The sequence below is a fragment of the Elephantulus edwardii genome, unplaced genomic scaffold, assembly GCF_000299155.1.
Source record: "Elephantulus edwardii isolate Elephantulus edwardi_28Jun2011 unplaced genomic scaffold, EleEdw1.0 scaffold00108, whole genome shotgun sequence".
NCBI lineage: Eukaryota > Metazoa > Chordata > Mammalia > Macroscelidea > Macroscelididae > Elephantulus > Elephantulus edwardii.
Window position 1 is genome coordinate 1,119,737 of NW_006399858.1, and position 9,770 is coordinate 1,129,506.

The window sequence follows — 9,770 nt, forward strand, 5'->3', positions numbered from 1 at the left end:
TGTTCACAGCTTCAGTTTGCTCGGCTCCACGGTCAACACTCTTGGCACCAGTAGCCAGGAAATAAAAAAAAAAAAAACGTATTGCGATGGGAAAGTCTGCAGTTAGGGACCTGTCTAAAGTATTCAAGAGCAACGGTGTCTCTCTGGAGACTAAGGTGCGCCTGATACAGGCCATGGTTTTTGCAATCACTTGTTATGAATCAGAGAGTTGGACTATGATTAGGGAGGATAGAAGGAGAATCGACGCCTTTGAGCTGTGGTGCTGGAGAAGAGTACTGAATGTACCATGGACTGCCAAGGAAACAGATTAATCCTAGAGAAGGTTAAACCAGGCTGCTGCTTAGAGGCAAGGATTCTGGGGCTTCGCCTGACATACTTCGGACATGTTGTAAGGAGAGACAGGTCTTTGGAGAGGGACATCATGCTGGGCAAAGTGGAGGGACAGTGCAGGAGGGGAAGACCCTCTATGAGGTGGATTGATTCAGTGACTGGGGTACTCAGGATGTGTTTGTCAGAGGCAATGAGATTGGCACAGGATAGAGCAGGGTTTAGGGCTCTTGTACATAGGGGTTGCTTTGAGTCGCAGACGACTCGACAGCACATAACAACAACAACAACAACAACAACAATGCATCATTTTCAGACTACTAAAATCATCTCTTTTGGAATGCAAACAAATATGAATCTCTTTCAATCAATTGGTCGGGTCTTCTAAATTTCTTGAAACAATCTAATGAGCACTTTTGAATCTATATTTCTCTGTTGAAACATGTCAATTGACAATTTCTAGGACCTTATTTTTGGTCAGTGCTTACAGGGCAGATTGATCTTCTTCCTTCATTACCATTTGTTCTTGGTCATATGTTACTTCTACAATGGTTTAGTTGTAACCAATTATTTACAGTATAATCTTTTTTTATGATTTCTACATCATACAAGAATTTGTTCAGAAAATCCTTCAGTATTATAACTGGAGGCTTGAATTTGTTTTTCAGTTATTTCAACTTGAGGGAATCCTCAGCATGCTCTTCATTTTTGGTTTTCTAATTATAGCTCTTTATTTAGTAATTCTTTGTATTCTCTAGCTGCTCTTTGAAATTGTCTGTTCATATCTCTTACTTCACAATTATTCCATTTATATCTCTCTATTCCCTCACAAGTTTCAGAGTCTCTTCTAATTACCTTTTTTAACTTTACAACATTCTTTTTCTTTTTTTCCCCCCTTGAATGTCATTGATATCATCTCACAACTCATGTGATCTTTTGTCATTAGTGTTCTGTTTCTCATATCTATTCTTGGGATAGTTTTAAATTTAGTTGGGATAGACTAAAAGTTATATTTTATTTTTCATAGAGTTCTTTAAGTTTCTTCAGCTTTCCCTATAACTACTCAATCTGTAAGTTGAGATAAAAGTTCAAGAAGCTGTACTACATGGAGCAGAATGCAACATCAAAATTTGAGGAAGACTCATAATAACACAAACATTCTTGTAGAACATGAAAACTTGAAACACCACAAAAGATAAAGAACTATCTCCTTCAAAATGGATCACAACTCAATATCAAAACACCAGACCTCACCACTAGACCAATAGGTGAATGACATCAAGATAAAGGGGAAAAGTTGAAGTTGTCAATGATTTTATTTTCTCAGATACACAAACAACATTCATAGTAGTATCAGTAAAAAAAAAAAAAGAAAAGAAATGAGAAATCAGAAGGTGTGTTACATTGAGGAAATTTGCTGTCAGGGACTTCTCCAGAGAACTAAGTAGCAAAAGTGTGAGTTTAGAGGTAATCTAATATGTCCTATGCCTGATGCAAGTCATAGCTTCCTGTGCATCTTAAAGATAGACAACAAATATGGTTGACAGGAAAAGAATAGATGTCTTAGTATTGTAGTATTTATAAAGAATACTGAGTACTCCAAGAATGTCAAAAGAGTATACAAGTCTATCTCAGAGGAAGTGGAACCAAGTTACTCTTTGCGCTGTGGAGTTGAGTACAACTCATAGAGACCTTATGAACAACAAACCTGGATCCTCAAAAGCAGGAATTTTGAAACTTCTCTAATACTTTGGGAATGTTCTTGGGGAAAAAAAGACATCATGCTTAGAAATGTAGGGGGTCAGAGAAAGAGAGGAAAATTGTCAAATTTCTCTCCAAAGAGGTAGATGGATTAAATGATGGAGGGAAATAGTCATGCTGCATAGGCCTGAGGTCCAAGAAGGGAGCACCAACATACAGGCCATTCACAAAACCTAGCCATACTAAAGGCATTGATTCTTCTTTTAGCATCCTGACTTGTTGCTCAACTTTCAGAAGCATAAGAAAGAATGTAAAAGGCCATAGATTTGATCAGGTGTACTTTAATCTATAAACTGACATCACTGTTCTTTAGGTCTTTGAAGCAATACCTGACAACAGATTTTACCAATGCAATAAGTCTTTGATATCCTTACTATTGTTATCAAGGTTATTGATTGTGTATTCAAGTAAGATAAAATCACCAACTCCTTTAACTTTTCTCTATTATGATGTGGCCTCTTGGTCTGGTAATGAAAATTGACCATTATAGTTCTCTAATTTTAACTGTTAATACATACTATGAAGAAATTTCAGGGACTTGGGCTATTTAGTTGACAGGTAAAAGACATGCAAATCTAGGGCTTCTGTCTTCCAATAGGGTGTCTTATGCATGTTATATTGTAATGAAAGAGTTTTCCCTTTCCAGATATGTACTCTCAGTGACTACAGTTGGGTTTTCCTAAATTTCATATTTGCAGAAGAAAATATAACTCCTCCAGGACAGATATTTGGCACTTATGTATTGTTAGACCCCATATCACAACTCATCTCAGGATAAATAGAGGTTTTTATTGAACAGTTATCAACCTGACAGCTTTCAAAAATACTACATTCATGTTAAGAAAAATAGTCTAAAAAGAAGTTAAACAAAACATATTTATTAAACTTTAAGAGTAGAGAAATAATATTTGTCTATTATCAGCTATGGATTATACTGGAACACCTTCAAATGGATGATGTTAAAATATAAATTATATTATTCCATAAATAAACAACACATGTGTTTGTCTGAACTACATAGATGAGAAATCTATATGTCTATTGTACTCCATCTCTTATTCTAACCCAATGTTCCCTTCAGATTACATAACATTTCTTAGTCTGACATTTTTTATTATTCATCTCTGGCAAGGAAAATAGGAAAGCATGGTAAACATTGCTTTTATGGACTTTATACTGTTCAAAATGTCCCAAAATGAATTAGTTCATGGATAGAAAATTAAATTAAGAAAATAAATTAAAAACATATCAGAAATTTGATTCTTATGGTTCTAAGATAGCTTTAAAAACATATTCCTCCTCAAGTCTATTAGTATCGGCAATGCTGTTGGACTTAAGTGGAAAATAACGGACCCAGTATCTACTAATTTATAGGCATTTCATATTTGTCAATTTTATGATAAAATTAATTGCTAAAATGTTTTATTGATAACCATGCTAGGTGATGAGTCCGCTTAGCCACTTTAATAGCTTACACTATGATTAGACCTAATGTAATCAGTCTTTGACAAAGAAATACTACTTGATTAAAAATTCAAAATAGATGATAAGCAAAGGTAATTGATAAAGCTGTGGTTAAACAGTATTTATATTTTTTGCAGCATAATAAAAGTTTATAGGCAAAGTTTAGCTAGCTAAAAAGATAGCATGTGTTCTCTATATTTTTTCCACTTGGAAATGTTTTTTTAAAAGTCTTCCTATTTAAAGTTAATAACATGTTAGTAACTGTTATTTCTTATTCACAAGTAAGAAATCAGGAATAATTGGTCCCGGTAAGTGCAAATGGTTAAGTCAAGTATTCTGCTCTTATCCTAAAGCCTGGTGGTTCAAATTCCACTTGATAGCTCTGCCATCAGTCTGACCTGCTTCTATAAGATTGTTATGTGCCATATAGTGACCTGTGATTTTGACTTTGTACCCTACTCTATCCTTAGCCAACCTCATCTTCTCTGAGACTAAGGTATGTGAGACAGAGGTTCAAAATCCTTGCCTCTAGGGAGCAACTTAGTTTCACCCACTCCAGAACAGACCAGTTTGTTCTCCTGGTAGTCCATGTTTGACACTCTTCAGGATTGAAGCCATCAGTTTTTCTTGTACTATCCTTAGTCATTATCCAGGCTCTGATGCATAGCAAGTAAATGCAAAGACTATGGCCTATATCAGGCGCATTTTAGTCTCCAGAATGACGTTGTCACTTTTCAGTACTCTGGAGAGGTCTCTCACAGCAGACTCTCCCAATGCTATTTGTCTGGATTTCCTGACTGCTGGTGCCAAGATTGTGGAACAAAACTAGCTGAAGTTGTTAACAATCTCAATCTCTTCTCTGTCTATCATGAAGCTACCAATTGACCCAGTCGTGAGAATCTTTGTTTTCTTGATGTTGATCTTCAATCCATATTGAAAACTATAGTCGTTAACCTTCCAAAGCAAATGCCTCATATCCTCCTGGATTCAGCAATCAAGGTTTTGTCATCTGCATAACTCAGATATCACATTCCTCCTCATAAAGTCCACCCTCCTGTATGATCTGTTTTGCAAATAGAATGAAAAAGTATGGAGGGAGATAGGATGCATCCCTCCCATACACTTTTTCTGATACGGAGCCATGCAGTGTTTCCCTACTCTATTATTTATTCCTGATTCAGATTTCACACGAGCACAATTAAGTGTTGTGGGATTTCCGTTCTTCTTAAGGTTGGCCACAATTTAATGTGATCAATACAGTCCAATGCTTTTCCATAGTTAATGAAACACAAATAGACATTCCTCTTGTCCTTTTTTATTTCAGCCAAGATCTATATAACGTTGACTATGATATTTATTTCTTCTTGGCCATCCACTTCTGAAATAGCAGGCCTCTGAAAACTCTATGTACAACAGAACACATGTAGAATAACAGAAAGCATAACTGAAGTGGAGCTTTTAAGCATGGAAATACAAAGGAAGAGGAAGAGTTATAAGCAGACACTAGTGATTGGTACATGGAATGTGAGAACCATGAGTGTAGGAACATTAGATATTGTTAAGGAAGAAATGGAACACATAAATATTGACATACTAGGCATTGGTGAGATGAGATGGACTGGCATGGGGCATTTTGAGTCAGATGATCATATGATTTATTACTCTGGAGATGAAAAGGTGAGGAAAAATGGAGTTGCTTTCATAGTTAAGAAAGTAATTTTTAGATCCATCTTGAAGTACAATATTGTGAGTGACAAGATAATATCCATACACATACAAGGAAATCTAATGAATACCACTATCATTCAGATATATGCACCAACAACCAGAGCCAAGGAAGAAGAAATAGAAGATTTCTACCAACATTTACAGTCGGATATCGATCTAACATGCAATCAAGATGCATTGATAATAAAGGGGGACTGGAATGCAAAAGTTGAGAATAGACAAGAATATTCAATAGTTGGAAATGGAGCTGGAGAGAGAATGATTTAATTTTGCACAATCTATGATTTATTCATTGCAAATACATTTTTAAAAAGACATAAACACAGGTCATATACATGGATTTCACCTGATGGTATGCATAGAAATCAGATCAATTACATCTGCGGAAAGAACGCCTGGAGAAGTTCAATATCAGCTGTGAAAACTAGGTCAGGAGGTGATTGTGGAACAGACCACTAGCTACTCATATGTAAGTTCAAGCTGATGCTGAGGAAAATTAAACAGAATCCAGGGGAACCAAAATATGACTTTGAGTCTATCCCACCTGAATTTAAGAATGATCTTGGGGAAAAGTTTGAGGCCTTGAACACTAATGAGCAAGGACCAGATAAGCTGTGGGAGGATAACAAGGGTATCATGCAAGAAGAGTGCAAATGATTATTGCAAAGAGAGAAGAGGAAGAAAAGACCAAAATGGATGTCAGAAGAGACTCTGAAAATTGCACTGGAGTGCAGAGAAGCCAAAGCACAAGGAAGAATTCAAGATACTAAAGAGCTGAACAGAAGATTTCAAAAGGCAGTGCGGGATGACAAAGTAAAATATTACAATGAAATGTGCAAGGAGTTGGAGTCCGAAAATCAAAAGGCCGAACTCTCTCAGCATTTCTTAAGCTTAAGGAACTGAAGAACAAATTCAAACCTCGAGTTGCTATAATCAAGGATGCTTTAGGAAGAATAGTAAATGATCCAGGAAGTATTAAAAGAAGATGGAAAGAATATACTGAGTCATTGTTGTGCCAAGAAATCTGGAGAACAACCACTTGGCCAACGGATTGGAAGAGCTCTATATTTGTTCCCGTTCTAAAGAAGGGTGACCCATCAGAGTGTGGAAACTATAGAACAATTTCATTGATTTCGCATGTAAGCAAGATTCTACTGAAGATTACCCAAAAACGACTGGAACAGCACATCAACAGAGAACTGCCAGAAGTCCAAGCTGGGTTTAGAAGGGGTCGTAGTACTAGGGATATTGTAGCTAATGTTAGATGGATCTTAGCTGAAAGCAGGGAATACCAGAGGAATGTCTATTTGTGTTTCATTAATTATGCAAAGGCGTTTGACTGTGTGGTCATAACAAACTGTGGCTGACTCTGAGAAGAATAGGAATCCCAGAACACTCGATCGTGCTAATGAGAAACCTATACTTGGACCAAGAGGCATTCATTAGTTGTGGTTTTCTCCCTGCCCACTCCTCTCACCCAATTAGCTCTTCTCTTTAAAAAGTAAAATAAAAATTCTTTCATTGTTATACAATCCCTTCCCCCAAGTCCACTCCACTATGCAGCCTTCCTTCTGGATTCCTGTCATTACAATAATATCTAATCATATGTCCCTTTTAAACAGTTATCTCCCTCATTTATTTCAATGTAGTGCACATTATGTATCCACCCCCTCTCTCTGTCTTCTGCCAACCCTGATGTCAGTCTCCTTTTACAGCAGTGGCACTATGCAGTATATGTCCTTTTGTGACTGAGATATTTCACTCAGCATAATGTCCTCCAGTGTCATCCATAATATTTCATTAATTCCTTGTTTTTCAATGCAGCATAGGATTCCATTGTGTGAATATACCAAAGCTTCTCAATCCATTCCTTGGTTGATGGGCACTTGGATTGTTTACAACTCCTTGCTATTGTGAACAATAAACATAGGTGTGCATATATCTCCTTGGGTGGTGGTTCTGATTTCTTTAGGGTATATCCCAGTTGTGGAATTTCTGGATCAAATGGTATTCCTATTTGCAACTTTTTGAGAAAGCACCATAGAGCCGTCCATAGTGGTTGAACCATTTTACACTCCCATCAGCAGTGAATAAGGGTTCCAGCTCCTCCTCAACCTCTCCAGCATTTGATGTTTGCTGTTCTGTTAAATTGGGTGAGATGATATCTCATAGCTGTTTTGATTTGAATCTCTCTTACAACTAAGGATTTTGAACCTCACTTCACGTGTTTGTTGGCCTCCTGAATGTCTTCTTTGGTGAAGTGTCTAAACAGAAGTACAAAGATCTATTCAAAGAAATTTATAAAACATTACTAAAAGAAACAAAAAGAGATCTTGAGAAGTGGAAGATCCCTTGCTCATGATTAGGAAGACTCAATATTGCAAAATGAATATGCTACCAAAGACAATTCACATGTTCAATGCAATCCCAATTCAAATACCAATCCCACTCTTCAACGAGATGGAAAAGGCACTCTCCAATTTCATTTGAAGTGGGAAGAAACCCCAAATAAGAAAAGCACTCTTTAAAAAGAGAAACAAGGTAGGAGGCATATCACTCCCTGATTTCAAATCCTACTACACTGCTGTGGTGGTCAAGATAGAGTGATAATGGTACAATGACAGACTCTTAGATCAATGGAATAGAATTGAGAATCCAGAAATTAGCCCATTTATCTATGGTCAATTGATTTTTGACAAGGAGATGAAATCATTCAAGTGGTGAAATAACAGTCTTTTAAACAAATGGTATTGACAAAATTGGAAAACTATCTGTAGAAAATGCAAGCAAGATCCACCTCTTATTCCATACACAAAAAAACAACTCAAAGTGGATCATGAACCTATGACTAAAACCAAGGACAATAAACGTCACTAGAGAAAAGCTTGGAAGAACTCTAGAAGCCCTAATCCACAACATAAATAGTCTCCCAAGCATCCTGAAAAATCTACAACAAGAAGAGGAGAAAATAGATGAAGGATAATTTTTAAGCATCACTGATGGCATTGGCAAAAATTAAAGCCTTAAGAATTGATGAAATATCAATTGACATATTCCCATAACAGATGATTCCCAGGATGTGCCCATCAGGATTTCCCAAGATATCAAGAAGACAGAAAAACGGCCAATTTGACTACAAGAGATCTGCATTTATTAGCATTCCACCCAAAAAATGTGATCCAACAGAATATTGACATATATCATTAATATCACATGCAAGCAAAATCTTGCTGTTTCCTATTAATAATAAAAAAATAAAAAAAAATTGACTAGAATAGTACATTTACAGTGAACTGCCAGAAATTCAAGCAAGATTTACAAGAGTTTATGGTAGCAAGGATTTTGTTGCTGGCATCTTATAGATCTTGGTTGAAAAGAGAGGATATATAACAAAAGGATACATATTTGTATTTTACTGACAATGCAAAGGCATTTGACTGTGTGGATTATAACAAATTATGGCCAACATTGACAAGAATGGGAAACCCAAAACACTTAATTGTGCTCATGTGAAACTTATATGTAGGTTAAAACATAGTTTTACAAAAAGAGCAAGGAAACACTATATGTTCTAAAATCAAGAATGATTTACATCATGGCTGTATCTTTCCTCTATACCTATTTGACACGGATGCTAAACAAATCATATGAGAAGCTTGTCCTTATGAAGAAGAATATGGCAACAGGATCAGAGGTTGACTGAACAACCTGTGTTATACAGATAATACAACCTTGCTTGTAATGAGTACTTGAACTATTTTGCTGCTGAAAAACAATATAGGTTGCATCTCAACAAAAAAAATTAAAATACTCTTCTCATCACTAGATCAATAGGCAACACCATGATAAATAGAGTAAAAATAGACCTTGTCAATGATTTCATCTTACTGGATTCACAACCACACTCGTAGTACTAGCAGTTTAAAAAAAATCAAAAGATGTATTACATTGAGAAAATCTGCTGTCAGAGATTCCTCATAGTGCTGAAGCACAAGGACATCAATTTAAAGACTAAGATGCACCTGATACAAACCACTGTTTCTTTGATTACTTGCTATGCATCTGAAAATTAGATAATTACTAAACTTGACTGAAGAATTAATGCCTTGGAAAGGGGGTGCTAGAGAAGAGAATTGGATATCCCACAGATTACTAAAAGAAAAAATAATATCTTGGGCAAAGTGGACCATAGTGCTCCTTGAAAGCAAAGATGGTGAAGCTTTGTCTCACATAATTTGGCCACTTAGTTTTAATGGTAGGGAACCCTGGTGGCCTAGTGGCAAGAAGCTGCACTGCAATCACAGAGGTTTAGAATTAGAATACACCAGATGTTCTGCAGGAGAAGGAGGGGCAATCTCCTCCTGTGTCTGCCAGATCTGATAAGGCCCCAGGAATAGATGGCATACCAATTGACATATTTCAGTTAACAGATGCTGCCCTGGACGTGCTCACCAAGTTGTGCCAAGAAATCTGGAGAACGACCACTTGGC